Consider the following 16,848-nt stretch of genomic DNA (forward strand, 5'->3'; position numbering starts at 1 on the left):
GGTGGCATCCAACTTCAAACCATCACCCGTAAGATCCTTAACATCTACCAATCGACACGACGTGCTGAAACAGCCGCTTGATTTGTAGGCTGCCATGTGTTTCTGATGAATAATCATCTGTCGCAGTACAAAGCAGAACACAGCGTGAACCGGACAAGGTTGTTCTACTAATAGTGTCATAAACGCTGAATGATTTAGTGTGTATGAAACAGCACTTTGGCTGCCTAATAATGATGATTGGTAGAGAGGAAAGAAAAAGGAGGTCAATGGTGCTGGATTGTGTGCGTTTGCTGCCTTTTTGTCATTGCGAGTTTGTTCTTGCTACTGATACATCGGCAGACGCTGAGCTGAGGACGGTTTGCTGTGTACAACCAGGCCTCCATGATATTTACACGTTTGTGTCCATTCCTTTTTCTACTTGTTTAGATATGTCTCCATCTTAATCTGGATACATTTGAAAAGCCAAAGTATTCAGTCTTTTTGAGACTTTTTCACTTCCAAGTGGAACCTCTGAAAACACCATTTTTACTTTGTAGTATGGACTGAGAAAAGTGAAATGTTCAGAAACAATTATGTATTTCAGTCTCATGACTCATTCAACTTAACACAAGCAAGATGGTGGACAAGGTTGTTGTGCGTGCTGTTCAGCCTGATAACACTGTTTTTAAAGATTTTCTCTTTTAACCAGTACATACACTACATTCTCTGTCTATACACTACATATTTTCTCCTATAAAAAGATACTGTGCTAGCAGCGTCTTCCTATGTCATCAGTACAGTTAGGAAATTTACTACTAATCAATAAATTAGCAGCGGAATCACTAAACTCATTGCTAGCATTTTAATCTAAAGATCTAAACAGAAAAGACACTGAATAGCGCTAACCCACCTAACAACAAGGGAACTCTGACTGGGACTACTGTATTTGTTTTCTTTGACATCAATAATACACTGCTTTTTTAAAAAAAAAAAAACTAAGAAAATGTCTCTGAAGAGACATTGGTTCTACAGAGAGGGTGTGTGTTTGTTGTACAGAAACTGTGAATGTGCTTTCTTATCTTACACACACTTCAACAACGTGGGGGGAACATCAATATAGGCAGCAGGCCAAGGCGAAGCGTTTAAATTTTTTGTCTCTTGTCACAGGCTCTTCCATATTCCCGGGCCACTATGGGAAAAATAAACCAATGCTCATTAGAGCATGCTAGTGCCATAAGCTAAACACTGGCTCCTACATGAAGCACATGATGGCTGGGATCTTTTGAGTTCTCTTGCTCAGGCTTTTGGTTGGTGGCATGAAGCTCGCATTCTTTATTTTGGCAAGACTTCGGTCTTCATTAGGCATCTGTGATGACTCAAAACCCTGTATCATGGGTACTGTGGAATGTCCCTCACTGTCTCAATCTTATTTATACAGCTTCAAGTAGCGCTCGGGTCTCAGACACCTCGTCTTCCACTGTCCTCCCAGCCATGAGAGAGAGGAAAGGGTGTGGTGGCTCAGCCATTGTCTTTCTACAATGCACCAGTGAACCGGCTGGCCCGAGAGCATGTATCCAGAGTGTCAGAATAGCTGAGGTTGTTCGTCCATGCTTTGCGTAATCCCATGATCACAATGCTTCCCTCCTCCCTTTTTTTTTTTCCTTTGTGGTTCACAGTGTCAGGAGGCTCTCTGTGCTTACGTTAGTGCGGTCAGCATGCCACTCGAATGAATACACACTGCATCAATAAAGCTCTTTTTCTCCAGGAGCTCGGCTCATGCTGTGGCGACTTATTGTTTAAAAGACCCATTCGAAGAGTGACAACCTCTGACCTCGAATTCCCACCCCCCACCACACCGCTCCAACCCCTCCGGAGCATCATGCCTGCCAGAGTTACCTCCATGGTAACCAGGCAATTCTGTTCAGTGTTACAAACGCCTGCTCGTGCATCATGAAGACGATTGGCCCGTCAGCGTACGTCCTCACAGGCTGCCAGGGTTCTGTATTCTCTCTAGCTTTACATGTAGTTTGTAAAATGCCAGCCATCACACACCACACTGTACCCTTCCCCCATTCACTTTACTACCAAAAGCCAAAACTTCCTCTGGTGGTCTGACACCATTGCTCAGGAATGGGCCAACAAGCATCCACCAGATGCTCAGAATTGTCAGAACTGTCTCATTTTGCACTCACTCAAGACTTTTTAGGTCAAACGAGTCAAAGTAATAGCTGTTAGTGATGCATGGAGGAGTGTGGTTTCCAAACAGAGCCTGGTTTTGTACCTAAAGAGAACAAGTGGATCTTTTGGTATTTTGGCCTGGTAATGTGTATTTCTTAATGCATTCTGGACAAGTTTGAACAGTTTCAGTTGCTTATTCGTGGATGATTAACATCTTACATGTACTGTACGGTACTGTACAGTCTCAAATAACATTTTCTGCAGCAATTGCTCAATAATGATGTTCGTTAAAGACAACATCAAACAAATGCTTCCCTTTACTTTGTTTGCTGTGCTGAGAAGTGGAATCCTGCATTATTCCCAGTAGACCTGGTTTCATGAGTTAAGATGCCATTACCAGATTACTAGCATGTTATTTGAATCATTTGCAGTGGAAAAGTCATTGAGGAGTTGTTTTCTTTCCCTTTACGTTGATAGAAGATGGTGTGTCTTTCTGAATGTCCCACAAATTCTTGTGCATGTTCCACTCATCAGTTTAACCGTACAAATCACAAACCAGTTGAGACTCCTACCTATGAATGCATTCTTCAAAATGTGCATGCCTCCCCTTTAAATATCCCTGACTGCCATTATTTAGCTTTTGTCTTGAAGGGTCTGCTAGAGTCCCCTGTCTGGATTTGCTTGAGGCCCTTCTGGCAACTGCCATAACCAATGCAGGTCCAATGCAGGTCCAATATCCTGCTTTCAAATGGATGCAACCCATAATCCTGTTCTTGTTCCTTTCAGAGAAGAACAAGCATTTTGAAATGGCATTGGCTGGCATTTGTGATCCTATAGGCTCCAATGAGTTCCTTTGATCTCATGAAAATTGTCATTAGCATTTGACTGGAGTCCAACAAATGTTTGGAGAAAAGCTATTAGAAAAGCTAGGAACAACCAATGCCAACTGTCGAAAGATGTTTCGTTAAGCATTCCGCTTTCCAAACATCACACTAGTACGTCTTTCAGTGGGAATTTGACATTTTAAAGCTCATGAGGAAGCAGCTTTATAAGCAGCTGAGATGTTGCCTTGGGAACAGTAGCTCTCCAAACAAACAGCATACGTTCAGGAGGTCCAATTCTCGTCGTCGATCCAAGTTTAAGTAACGCTTGTAAACCTCGTGGAACTTAGTTTGTCTACAGCTGAGTCATGACGCAAAGCTCCACAGGAAACTTGCATGGATCCAGTTCTCCGAAAGTTCTATTCTAATTAGATGCACTTAAATATTGAAGCAGTTCTGGTGCTGTTTGTGTAACAGGAAAAATTAATCAACCCTTTCGGACCAATCAGTGGTGTAGTGTATATCACACGTCAAACACTGATAACTGGTTTGTTTGTTTGTTTTTTGGTTATTTTGTTGGCTTTTATTTAGTCAGAAAGCACAGAGCAAGTTCAACACAATGAAGATACTCACAGGGAAAGTAGCTGAGATACGGATGACTTGGAAAGCTGAGGTCAGAGCGATCGGGTGACATGAGATAAAATTACAATGCAGCATCAGAAACTAAAACAACACGTGGGTTGTTGTAGAGGTGCTGCACTGACAGGCAGGGAACACTAACTGCATTGTACCTAGTGTACTTTTTTCTCCCCGTTTACAGCTATAAAGCGGAGCCATGCATCATACTCAGACTTTCGAAGGATGGCCTTATCGTGATGCTTTTAATGAATAATGCAGTATTACAGACTTAACAATTAACACAATCATGCTTTCGCTATCCTTTAAACAAACATCAGGTTTTAATTTAATTACTTTATTTATTTTAAAAGTATAGCAATAGCATGAGATCAAGATATTCAAGGGGGAATTTTATGGAATGTAGTTATGTGAGGAAAAGGTGACTTGAGATTTGGATAAATTAGTAGCATGAACATCTGGGACAGGCAATTAATTCTAAATTAATTCCTGCTCCTTTCTGACTTCCACAGAACGACTTTTCTTTTCCTAGGTAACTCTCTTTGAACTAAACAGTGGTATAACTTTTAGTTATAGAGTTATTAGAGTTAAGTGAGTAGATATGATGTAATCAGGAACACACTGGTATAAGGAAACACTGATAAAACCAAGCAAAACAAGGTGTTCATTCTTTTTCACTGCCATGTGCTAATAACCTAACTAACTTGGCTAACCATCTCATCATATTTTATTATTTTATATTAGCAAGAACTTTGTGGACTTACTGAGTAGCACAGACCATGTTGAATAGCTAAAAATGTATGATTTGACCACCCTGGACTTCTTTACATCAGAAGAAGGTAGAATTAATGATTAATGGTGGCTCGAGTGGTTGCGGCTCTGGGTCGTTGATCGAAATGTCAGGGTTCAAGCCCCAGCACTACCAAGCTGCCACTGTTGGGCAACTAAGCAAGGCCCTTAACCCTTCCTGCTCCAGGGGAGCAGTATCATAGCTCCCTTTGTGCACTAACCCCAACCTCTTCAGTTGGAATATGTGAAGATAAGAATTCCATTGTGCTGTAATGCATATGTGGTGATAATAAAGGTTTCATTTAATCTTTAAACCCACAAAAGGTCAAATATGTAGTCCTAGTCTGAATTGAAATTTATAAATGAATTCTCTGACCACCTTCAACATATTTTGTACAAAATTCGATGGGTTACTTTTTATGCACCTATAGTTACATTAATATGAGGGATGTACTGATTTTTGAGTTGACAGGAAGTCTGTAGTAACTCAACGGCCTTGAGGTGGATGAGCTACAACAGCAGAAGACTCCATCAGGTTCTACTCCTGTAAGCCATGTTAGAATCTATGCCGCTCATGGGCACAGACAAGCCCAAACTTGGATGAATTTATGAGCTTGCTTTTGGAATAGTGCAGCTAAAGACGCCCAAGCTGTGGTCTGGCCTGAAGTGCTATAATGGTAGAGACAGAACCTCTCGTTGAAATATGTGATACTGTGACTTTGTTCATTCTCTATAAATAGGACATGCGATCAAGTACAGCTCATTGTTTTGTTTGTACCTGAAACCCTGTTTCAATGGCAGACTGCTGTAGTCTTCGGCATTCAGTTTTTCACAGTAGCCAGTTGTCACTTCCTGGAAACCAGCAAGCAGCTAAATCACTCTATTACACTCATAACAAGAAAGAAAAAGCTGGCAGCTGGAGGCGTTGGGTGATTAAGAGATTGCAGTCAGTGAGATGGCTAATTCCGAGTCAGCATTTCTTCGGTCTACTTTCGTGTTATGTTCTGTGTTTATGCAAAAGGGACAGCCAGGTCTGTTCATCTCAAGATGTTATAGGATGAAATTGCTTTTCTTTAAAAATTCTATGTTTTCACCTTTCAGACAATGCAATCGTCTGCCTTTCTGTGGTATTAAATTCAACTGAATTGTATTTTATGGCACGTTTATTAGTACAGTAACAGCTTTGTCTGCACTGCACTGTCATTGGTTATGATTATTCAGAACAAGAATTTTTTGCTCGTCAGCATTCTGCCTTTCCTGGGTCAGAGGAATAGAATGGCGCATTTTGAAAAGATCTTCGGGTGTTCTTGCCAACTTGGCGCTCTAGTATACGTGCTCCAGTCTGGCTCGGATGGCCCAAACAATGGTGTCGTGTTTGAGTTCAGGCAGAAGTCTGACATTTTACAGGAGTTATAATGTTCGCCTTGTCTGTTCAGCGGAAACGACCCTCCATTTTGAGTGAGCTATGGCACACAGGACCAAGTGCTTCTCTGTGCACTGCCCAACATTTGGGCTTCCACAAGCACTGTTTATGTAGCCAGTCACTTCTACTGTTACTACAGCGTTTATGGCTGGTATGTCAATTACTGATTTTCTTTGAAATACTCACTTGTTCAAACTAATGGAAATCGACTTATCAGATCTTTTCAATCAGTATGAACAAATGGATTATTTTATCGCTACAAGTATGATCTAAAATTAGTGAGGGCGCTGTTGGATTTCACTGTGAGATGGTTTTCCTCAGTTGGGATTACCTTACACAGAGTTTTATTAAAGTTTTAGATTGTTAAAATAAGAACGTTGAGCATCTCATTCTTGGACCCCTGAGTGTCTACTTTTGTATAAGGCATTAACCTCTACTGTGGATTGTGACCTAATGAAGAAATTCAGTGCAGGATGTGGGCATCCAAAACAGGCGCAAAGTCCATTTTTTGCCCTCTGATAAGAAGAGTTCCAACTCAAAACATTTAAAGATATGGCTTTATCAGAAAATTCTCTATCCAGAAAAGCCAAACAGCATCCTGCGTTGTCATGCCTTGTCTGAGTGAGCACCTATCTGTCTGTTTTATCCGTCTTGCTGCTACGTCATTGCTTGGACATCTAGGAATTAAATCAAGACACCGTCTCAGCAGCTCAGCGATGGGACATTGTGTACTCCATAGGATTATTTTTTTTTTTTTAGTTATTGAATTCCTTCATTTTTCTCAGTCCTGGATACACAGTATTATAGAACCTAGAGTACAGAATATGGATTATAACATCGTGGATGTCTTTAATAGCCTGAAATTTTTGTTCTGAGTTTGACGGGGTGTTATTGATTTTTTTTTTTTTTCAAGTATGTTTTTTGTTTGTTTTCCTTAACCGATGAAGGTAGTTTGATCTTTAGTATGAATTTTGACACACTTCAATTTGAACACCTTAAACTTCTATATGCATTAATTCAAGGATTTTCTTTTTCTGTTGTTATTCTAAAATAACATCATAAAGTTTAAGTTATATAACTTTTGGTTATATCAGATACACACTGCTGTGTTAACAACCTGAAAGTCCACATGCTTTAAGTGGCTTCAAGGCAGCCTTGTGATATTGACCAAATACTCTCAGGTTACTTTAGACTCCAGTGATCTCTCTCCGAAAGGAACAGGAAGACGAATTGAGTTTTCATTGACTGAAACACTGTTCAGTCTATTTGTAGTTATAAATTATTAATTTATGCCATGTCTCGTGTACATTTTTTATGATGGTGGTTCCACTATTTTAAAAAAGTTACAAAAAAAAAATCTGCAGTGTGTTCAGTGTGTACTAATCATTCTTGTGTGATATTGATAGCATCAACTCCTCCACTGGGAGTTTTGTACTGTTTACACCTGAACGTTAACCAGCGGAAGAGAAACTGATCTAGTCTCAGATCGTTGCACAAAAGCCGACCGAAAGGCAGCACGTGGACAGATGGGCAGGCTTCTGGCCGAGACAGTCTGATACAATTATGCAAGGCCGTTGATGGTTGTCTGCAGTCTGCAGTAGACTGTATCAGTACCATCTCAGAGATGTGTCTCTGAAAGCCGGGCTCTTTCATGCAGAACTGCACTTTCTCGCTCCGTCAGATGTTTCCCATCAGGAAGTCTAGCCTGTCCCTGAGGCCATTTGACTATATCGAGATAATTTCCATTATATGGAAGGGTCGATGGGGTGTGCGTTTATGACTTTAGTCTTCCTAGCATTCAGAGGTAGGAAGAGATCAGAGTTGCAATATATTGTAGCTTCTTAGATTTGAGCCTGTGATCAAATGATGTGATGCGTGAGATAAGGCATGCGGCCGAACAGGAAGCATCTGTGCCTTCTATTTTTATTAGTACGGGGAAGGGTTCCTGTGGTGCAGAAGGGAAGGTTTTGAGCTTAGGTGAAAGATAGCTGTGATAAATGGCATTTGTTATCACAAGGCGGCTCTGTTCGTACACACGTAGCGTAATTGACAACACACACACACACACACACACACACACACACGTATACACACTCGCAATCCTGCTGGAATGCCATGTTTGCCATAGCAAGGTTGGTGTGTTCCACATCTCCAAACACACAGGGAGGCTATTTGTGTGTGTATCAGGAGGATATCATGACTCATGAGCTTTTCTCCACAATCTAAAAGAGCATTATTCTTGTCACTTCTCGTATTTACAAATGTAAGAAAAGCTAAATAAAGCATTGTTCCTTTAGACATCTCTTTACCCATTGGCACTCTCACTAAAATACCAGGGATGGGTGAAGGTCCTCTTGCTACGCTGAGTTACTAGCTGCCGTCACAGGTAGACGTACAGTAAGTAGATTAGCACAGTTAGCAGGCTTGCTTGCTTCTTTAGATTATGTTAAGCGCCTGAATGTGTGCTCTAACTAGCTGACTAGCTAACGCTCTGTAATCTATCTTTTATGCTGAAGGACACATTATTATTATTATTATTGTTATTATTAAGCTGTTGTAACAATAATCTGACTGAAAGAAGAACATTTAAGTAGGATAAAGTTAAGAACTGCTGTGACTATGATTTTGTGAAGTGATTAAGATGACGATACCATGCACTGTGTGGCATGTATAAAAATGCTGAGCAGAACCCAGAGAATGGTGCAGGGCCAAAAGCCTGACTGCCGCAGTGAGGACGTCTCATCGCTTTGCTATGCTAGAAGGGGCGTTTTGCTGGTGTGGTGTTTCGGGTTCTCTTTTAACATAGAAAGGAAGGGTCACTACAAATCAATAAAGTATGATTCTTTATATTATAAGCATTTCTGTCCTAATGGGATTTTAATCCAAAAGGTTTAGTAGTATTATATTGATGGAAATCATATGTTAGGATCTTCACCATATGCTAATGTGCTTTAAAGCTGTTTTGGTGGCTCGTACTAGCCTTAAATATTTTATGTATTTTTTTTTTCTCCCCTCGTGTGTGGTGCATGCTGCACAAAGCCGTGCATCATCCGTCAGCAGAATTGTGGCTCAGCGTGAGGTGGCTGGCACTCTGAGAACGGATGATAAAACGCTACACAATAGATCCACAATGCGCACCAGGCTGTACCGTGCCCAACTAATCCCATCTCTGCTTTCTAAGCAAGCTGCCTTATCCTGACTCAACCTGATGTTTGTGTGTGTAAGCTTAGTACTATAAACTACATTAAACCAAATAATGCACTACATCATGGCATTTGGTCTTTTTTTATTTTTGTCCCATAACATTTCTCAAAAGATGCGCAAACATCTGCACGATTTTCCTGTATTTTACAAAAATTACAGGCTAATTCTTTTCAGCTTAGTGACCATGTGACTCATCATTAATTGCAAGGAATCTTCTTCTCGTGTTGTGCTTTTATTCTTGTACATTTGTTCATTAATGCTTTTATCCAATGTAAATAAGACTGAGCACAAGCTTAGGCAAGCAGTTTTAAAGGCTAAAGCGTCGCTTACTGGGATTTAAACCCAACCTTCCAGGACTATCACAGCTGAGCTTTCAGTGGCCGAGTCTTATGAATATCATTTGCTAAGGGTTTCAGAAGTGCAATTTAACATGAATAAAATATTTAATGGATTCCTGGTCTAGCTGGGAAATAAGTCTTTGCGCATGTGTATGCAGCATCAGCAGGGCTTCATTCTCTGCATGTCTATAAACGATTCAATCATTTGCCGATCTCGTTAAAGCATTCGTTCCTAGCCTGGCTCATTAGATTTGCTAGCAGTCCCCCAGAAGCGACATACTTTGTCAGATTTCTGCCCCCCTTAGTCTTTTGCTTGACCGCAAAGATACGGACGTGGCTGCTTCAATACGTGGAAAAGGAAAGTTTGTGTTCTGTTAATCCTATTATAAAGTTTCCAATCTGGAATTCACCAATGTTCCTGATGATCGAATTGGGGCCAATATTGGCCCGGATCAGTGGATCAGGGACAGATCGGAATTGAGACATTTTCCAATATCATTAAATACATTGAGCCAAGTATTAATATAAACACAGTACACACTGCCAAAAGGGTCACTGGCATAACAGCTCAGATGTTTTTTACATAACATGGCATGAAAGTGAGTCCCTTCCCTTCTCTTCTTTTTCCTCCACACTCACTTCTCCAATTCCCTTCTCTTTTCCCTTCCTTTCTTCCGATATGTTTCATTCTGAACTCTTCTCTTCCCTTCCTTCCTTCCTTCCTTCTGTTCACTCCTTCTCCATTTCTGACCCTTCATTTCTTCTTTCCTTCTTTTTTATTCCGTTCCATTCCCTTTCTTCGTTCCTCTTTTCCCTTTCTTCCTAACCTTCTTATACTACCTTCACATAAACTTTGCGTCCTGTTAATCCCATTATAAATATCCAATCTGAAATGTTTCTGAGGATCGAATTGGGTCCAACGTTGGCACGGATGATTGGACATGGAACAGATCAGATTTAACAAATTTTCCGTTATCGTTAAATACTTGAAGGCAAATCTAACACTAAGTGACTTGAAGTAAGAAAATGTGGGATCGGTGCCTTCCTAAACAGCACATTTCCGCAGGATTGTACTTTTTTTTGCAGTATAATTATCTTTAGCACTGTGCAATGTGTGTACATCGCTGCACAATCCCCCCTGAGTAGGGGGTGTGTACTACTGTTATCTCCCATATCGAGAAAGCTCAGTTTCACTGTAAAGATAAGCTCGGCACGTCTCTCTTCTCCGACTCCAGCCTATTTATTCTTCTGCATACTGCACTCCATGTCACCCTTTACGTTCTTCAGTTCCTTATTGCATTCTTGTTTGTTTTCCTTTAGCTCAGCATGCAGAAGGATAAGATACCATCTTGTATCGGATTGTAAATAAGTCAGAAGTCTGAGAACACCGGTGTTTAGATACTATATATGCTTCTTCCTCTGGTGGGATGATGACTGGGGTAATTATACTTATTGTGCTCTATACCTTCTTGGAGGTGGTATAGGGTATAAGCGAAAGCATCAGAGCAAAAATCCACCTTATCCCCCCCCGACCCCCCCCCCCCCCCTTCCTCTCCAGAAGCTTTCATGAGGGGTTTGGAATGCTGATTGAACTTATGATAGGGCCTGCGTAAGAGTTTCAGAAGTGAAATGTTTTGGACACAGTAGACATGTCTGTTATAAGGAATTAGGCTATTATCCTCTGAGAATCTGATCAAATCTGTATGAAACACCACCATCTATGCTGTTGGAGAATTGCAGTATTTGCTGATAAATGATTTGTCCTTTTTGCTTCACTGATGGTGTCCACTGAGTGAACGCTGTTCGGTGTTTTTTTTTTCACGCTTGGATTGACAAGTTCATTTCCTTCCCTTTTCTTTATTCTGTTTTGTTAAATACTGATTTCTTTCGATAAACACTGGTTTCTTTCTTTTATTCCTTTCGATTTCCTTTTTATTGTGCTTCCTTCCTTTCTTCCTTCTCTCCCCAACACCGCCCCACCCTTCGATCCTTCCTTCCTTCCTTCCTTCCTTCCTTCCTTCCCTTTCCTTCCTTCCCTTTCCTCCCTCCCCTTCCTATTGCTCTCCCCTCCCCCTTTCTTCCTTCCGTTCCCTTCCCTTCTCCCGTCCTCTTCCCGTCTTCTTTCCTTTCAGTGACTCAGTAATCATCAGATTCTCTTTCGGACTGGATAAAGTTCATTGCATTGTCTTTCGTGAGTTTATCCTTTACTGTAATTGTGCCACGGCTCTGAGAAAGTCGCTGTGAAATTACAGTAACTTAAACTAACAACATCCAAGACATTAAGAGAGAAAATAATGACTTTTTTTTAAGGCACTTTGACTTCCCTTTCTGTCAAAAACCTCTTAGCTCTTATGTGTTGTGGACCTTAACGTTTAGTATTGTATCATAAAGTGTTTGGCTGCTTGCCTGCTTTTTATTTGAGTTATTGGTCTAGTTATAGCAGGATCCTGGCATTGGTTCTCTCTTCAGCATTATCGGTGTGGGCAGTAATAACAGAGTGTAATCCTTCAGTGGCATGACGGAAGAAGTGGAAGATGCAGCAGGCTTAATGAGATTCTCAGAGAAACAGATAGATAGATAGATAGAGAGAGAGAGAGAGAGAGAGAGAGAGAGAGAGAGAGAGAGAGAGAGGTGACGTGTTTGTAAACGAATGTAGACGAATGTTTATCAATCTTATGTTCTCTTCTCTTCTTGTCTTATGTGATCTTCACTGTCCTTTGGTCCATCCCTCACAGCCCTTTGATGATGTAAATAACAGACTAAGGACATATTGTTCTTTCACACACACAATGTTTCAAGTGAGGATATCTGTCATGAAAAACATTTCGAAAATTTACAGAAAAGATTTGAATATTCACGGACAATGTAGAGATCTATAGATTCTCTACGGAGAATGACTGACTGACTGACGTATTTGTGTACGTGACTTCCTGAGGTTTGTGGATCGAGGTCCTTGCATTTAATTAATTTAGTAACATTAACATTAACATTAACTCGACAGCTTATTTGTAACACCTTAAGCCTTTTTTTTATTTTTCATTCTTTTCTCACTGCTGCGTGTAGGTGGGTATGGCAGAGACAGATTATACTGCATGAGTCTTCCTGACAGCGCTGCTAGATTAATCCCAACCCCTACTCTAAATCCCATGGTTAGTGGTAAAGCTGATTATAACGTGTTGCCCATTTGTAAACAAAGTTCGCAGCAGTATCCAGGTTCATGGGTTTCTTGTGGTGTCCTAAAGAAATTGGGTGTGGGGGTGTGTGAATATTTTAGGTCCAAATTCACTCCATGATCAAACCATTACTTGTGTTTTGTCATAGATTGTACTTCTGTTTCTCTGTTTAGTTTGTTTCTTTCCTTCAATAGTGCAATGGTTTCTGGTGATATTGTGTGATTGGCTCCGTCTCATTATATCACAGTATCCACCGCTTAGCAATGTTCCTTCTGAGAATACAACAAAATCTATTCACACGCCTTGTATCCGGTGCCATGCTGTTTCTCATTAGTTTCTTTTTTTCTGAGACGTCCGCTTTGCCTCGAGCTCACCTGGTTGGGAGAGTCGGGATGGAGGGAGCTTCAGGAGACGAGCCTGTAATTTCTGGCTGTCGTATCTGCACTGGCAGATGGCAGGCTGGTTTTCCGGGGCCTGGAGAACCCGGTGCACTACACTTCTCCAGGGGAGAGGAACAGGAGGGCCAGACTGTGGTACAGATGGTCTAGTCCACTCTCTGCTCTAGGCTCAGAAGAAGCCAGGTGAAGTAGGGAATGAGTTAAGGAAGTGGCCCAGGTGAGGTAAACCCTCAAGTATCAAACAGAAGGTCATTTCATTGCTTCAAGGTTGTGTGTGGGTTGACAATTCTTTCCTGAATTTTTTTGTACAAAAGTGTCTATTTTAGAGTCAAGTGTCAAGTAGGAGGAATGGAAGATTTACAGGAAATGTGATGTGATCAAATGTGTGAGAATACCAATACACAGCAGCACCAAGATTTGACTTTGCCTACCAGTTGCAGCATTTTAAAATATTTGTGACGTTTCCATTTCTATTCTAATTCTGTTATGATTTCCAGTCAGAAAATTCTGTCTTTCACTTCATTATTTTCTGGAAATGCTTTTTTTAGCATCAAATACTCCCTAAAACTCATTATAGACAGTAACACAAGCTCAGGAATTGCACCCTGGGGCTGTGAGGATGTGACATTGCCATTTCTATTCAAATACTGTTATGATTTCCAGTCAGAAAATTCTGTCTTTCACTTCATTATCTTCTGGAAATGCTTTATTTTAGCATCAAATACTCCCTACTTTTACCCTGGAATTGCAACCTGGGGCTGTGAGAATCTTTTTTGTTTGAAACTTACAGATCAGCCCAATTTTTGATGAGCGATCCACAAGGTGAAGTGAATTATAGGACTTTGCTCTGTTGTACATACAAAGCCCAGTTAAACAGCTGGTGCAGAATCAGTTACTCCGCCTGTTTTCCGCACAGACGAAAGCAATGACCAGCTGTTTGGTCTGTGAATACGTAGCCTACACGCAGATGACTCATGTACTAGCATAATGCAGAGCGGTTCTGGTTTGTCCTATTGTTTAAGTTTGAATGGGACCGTCGTCCGGCCATCCGAGAAAACGGTCACCTCAATGATCTGCTTCTTGTCTGTAAACGGAAGACTGCTGCATAATGATTTTACTCGAGATGTGCCAAAACCGGGTCCTAAAGGGAGGCAGATCTACAAGAAATTGTGTTTTCTCTCCTCGGACACTCGAATATCAGCACATGTGCTGCGGTAATTCGCAGATAGGTTCAGTTAGATGATAAATTGCTGCTGAGGATCAGCTTCACAATTTTCTGACACATACATAAAGCAATATGCTGTCAAAACTGGAACAAGTAGCTCTATTTGACACTTTGTAGTTGGGAGTCTGAGAGAATTTATGTAAAAAAAAAAAAAAGAAAAAGAAAAAAAGGCAGACGTGACCAAATGTTTGGCAGGAAGGAAAACTCCAATTTACTATGAAATCTAAGTGAACTCAAACACACAGATATGAAGTGCTATGATCACAGGTTATTTGTTTTAGAAACAGATGACAGGTTGCGTCTTTTTTTTTATAAAGAAAAAGTATTATGCCTTTTGGGCTACTGTTTCAAACTGAAAGTTTCAGCATTCAAGCTTTTTTCCTTGAGCATGCCTGTCCTTGGGAACAAACCACAAGCCAGTTGATTCTATGGACTGTTAAATGACCCTGATTGCTGCTCAGCAATTATCTTCAGCAGCATCTATTCACTAATGGACTAGTGAAAGCATTAACATCCCTGTGTGCCAATCGCTAATTGACGACGTCCAATTGCTCTTCCAGAGCAGTATCGTAATGCTCAGTGTGGCATGGAGGAGAGAGAGAGGTTGTTAAATTCAGGCCATCGGATGTTAACTAAGCTGAATAAATATATAGTATTAAACAAGTAACACAGCAGCCATTGACTCCTGATTTTTGTTCTCTGACTGTTTCAAAAATGTATTTAGCCACTGGCTGTATGCCTCATTCTGTATCTTATTCTTCAATCTCTGCCCCAATTTCATAAGAACAGCCTGGCCTCCTGCCATGTTACAGATAGGAGGCGTGACCTGGGACAGAAGGCTTTGCAATGAGTCAACTTTCTCTTCCTACACCCTTGATCACTCCTTCTAGCACTTTCTGTAGGATTTCCACCCCCTACTCAGTACCCTTTCTCTGGCCCTATTTGGGACAAGTGCTTGCTTGAGGGAGCTCAGTTTTGAGTCACCTTCTGTCGTTGCCATGTATAAAAATGTTATAAAGGATGGCTGCTCTCAGTCAGAAGGATGGACATGGTTCACTGCTTCAATCAACAATCCTGTTTGCACTGTCTCATTGAGTGAACCAATCAAAATTCAAGGCATTTCTTAGACCTGCATCTAAACTTCTTTACCTCAGTCCTTGAATGCTAATCTAAGTTCCACAACAGGACGTCTTTCTCCATGGTGGCTTTGGAGGAGCCAGTTTTGGACCTCACTCATTGTCTGTAGTTAACTCTTTTGTGCGGCAATTCTGCGGTTCTTTGCCATGTTTTAAAAGCATCATTCTAGTTCCAAGAGGCTACTCAGTGCTTTGGATGTTAATGTCACTGGTTGAGTAATGGTTGTTCTTAGCGAGGGATATAACAATTTGTGTTTTTACTCCATGGGTTTTAAGGCCTAAAATTAAAATTACCACCCAGTAGGTCTGCTTTTAAGGATTGTTATGGTTCAGTGGTAAAGGTTCTGGTCTACAGAGGTAAAAGGTTGAGAGTTCAAATACCAGCACCTCCAAGCTGTGCCTGTTGGGCCCATGCATAAAGGGCTCCAGAAGTGCTGTACCATGCCTGATAATGCCATTCTTTATCCTGGTGAAGGACATTGTGTAACTGAAGCCTGTCCCAGAAACATTGGACTGAACATGGAAATATAGAGTTGTGGACCTTTTAGGTGTCAAGGCTGTCTTGACGTATCTCCACACATTCATATGTATAATTCTAAAGTCTTTTTATTTTATATTTTTGTCTTTTGATAGAGGTAGATATTGAACATTATTCAAAAGTTTAATATCTAAAGACTGGAATTGGTCTTAAATACTGTTTGCGTGTGCAGCTGTAGAAATGGCCTTCTAGAAAGAGGAAGTGTGTGTGTGTGTGTGTGTGTGTGTGTGTGTGTGTGTGTGTGTGTGTGTGTGTGTGTGTGTGTGTGTGTGTGTGTGTGTGTGTGTGTGTGTGATGTGTCCTTCACATTTTAACTAAGTTTTCCAATATGATGAAATTGAGTCTCCTGTTTCTGCTTTCTCGCTTTGTGGTCTTTGTCAGCTTTAGGTTTGGCCTGTTTGTCGATGATTCCTATTTATTTTTCACTCAGTATTTCAAATTTGTTGTCTTCTCTGTCTTCCTTGGTTTAATCATCTAATGCATCATCTCTGTGTATTTAATTTGGAATCAAGTCAGTTGTCTTATGTATGTCAGGAATTGTGTATGGGAACTGCATCATGCAAGGGGGGGGGGGCTGTAGGGATATACTGTATGAGCATGCGACAGCATCCCAGTTAACCGTTTTAATGATTAATCAAGCAGATTGTTAACCGTTTTTAATCTCATACCTTGGTGTCTCGGGTATGGTGCACGAAAGATGGTTTCCATAGTAACCATCTTGATTATGGAAATTGGTGGGATAAAAGATTTGATGATAGTCTGTCAGCTTACATTAATTTTGCACTTAATGATACACATGCGTGCAAAGCCAAACACACACACACACACACACACACACACACACACACACACACACACACACACACACACACACACACACACACACACACACACTTCCTGTCCTTTTGTTCCTCTTCTCTGGTGGTTTCTTTTGCTCTGACAGCTGCTCTGTAATGGGACCTTGTCCCTTTCCACTTCTTCATTCTGATGCTCATTGGCATACTGAGAGG

The 16,848-nt window shown here is 40.8% G+C and overlaps 1 protein-coding gene across 3 annotated transcripts in view; it reads left to right on the plus strand.

Annotated features, from left to right (window-relative positions):
- srgap2 (SLIT-ROBO Rho GTPase activating protein 2) overlaps positions 1 to 16,848 on the plus strand; it is a 91,752-nt gene that overhangs the window by 18,820 nt on the left and 56,084 nt on the right. The window lies entirely within an intron of this gene.

This window comes from Tachysurus fulvidraco, chromosome 2 (genome assembly GCF_022655615.1).
Source record: "Tachysurus fulvidraco isolate hzauxx_2018 chromosome 2, HZAU_PFXX_2.0, whole genome shotgun sequence".
Lineage (NCBI taxonomy): Eukaryota > Metazoa > Chordata > Actinopteri > Siluriformes > Bagridae > Tachysurus > Tachysurus fulvidraco.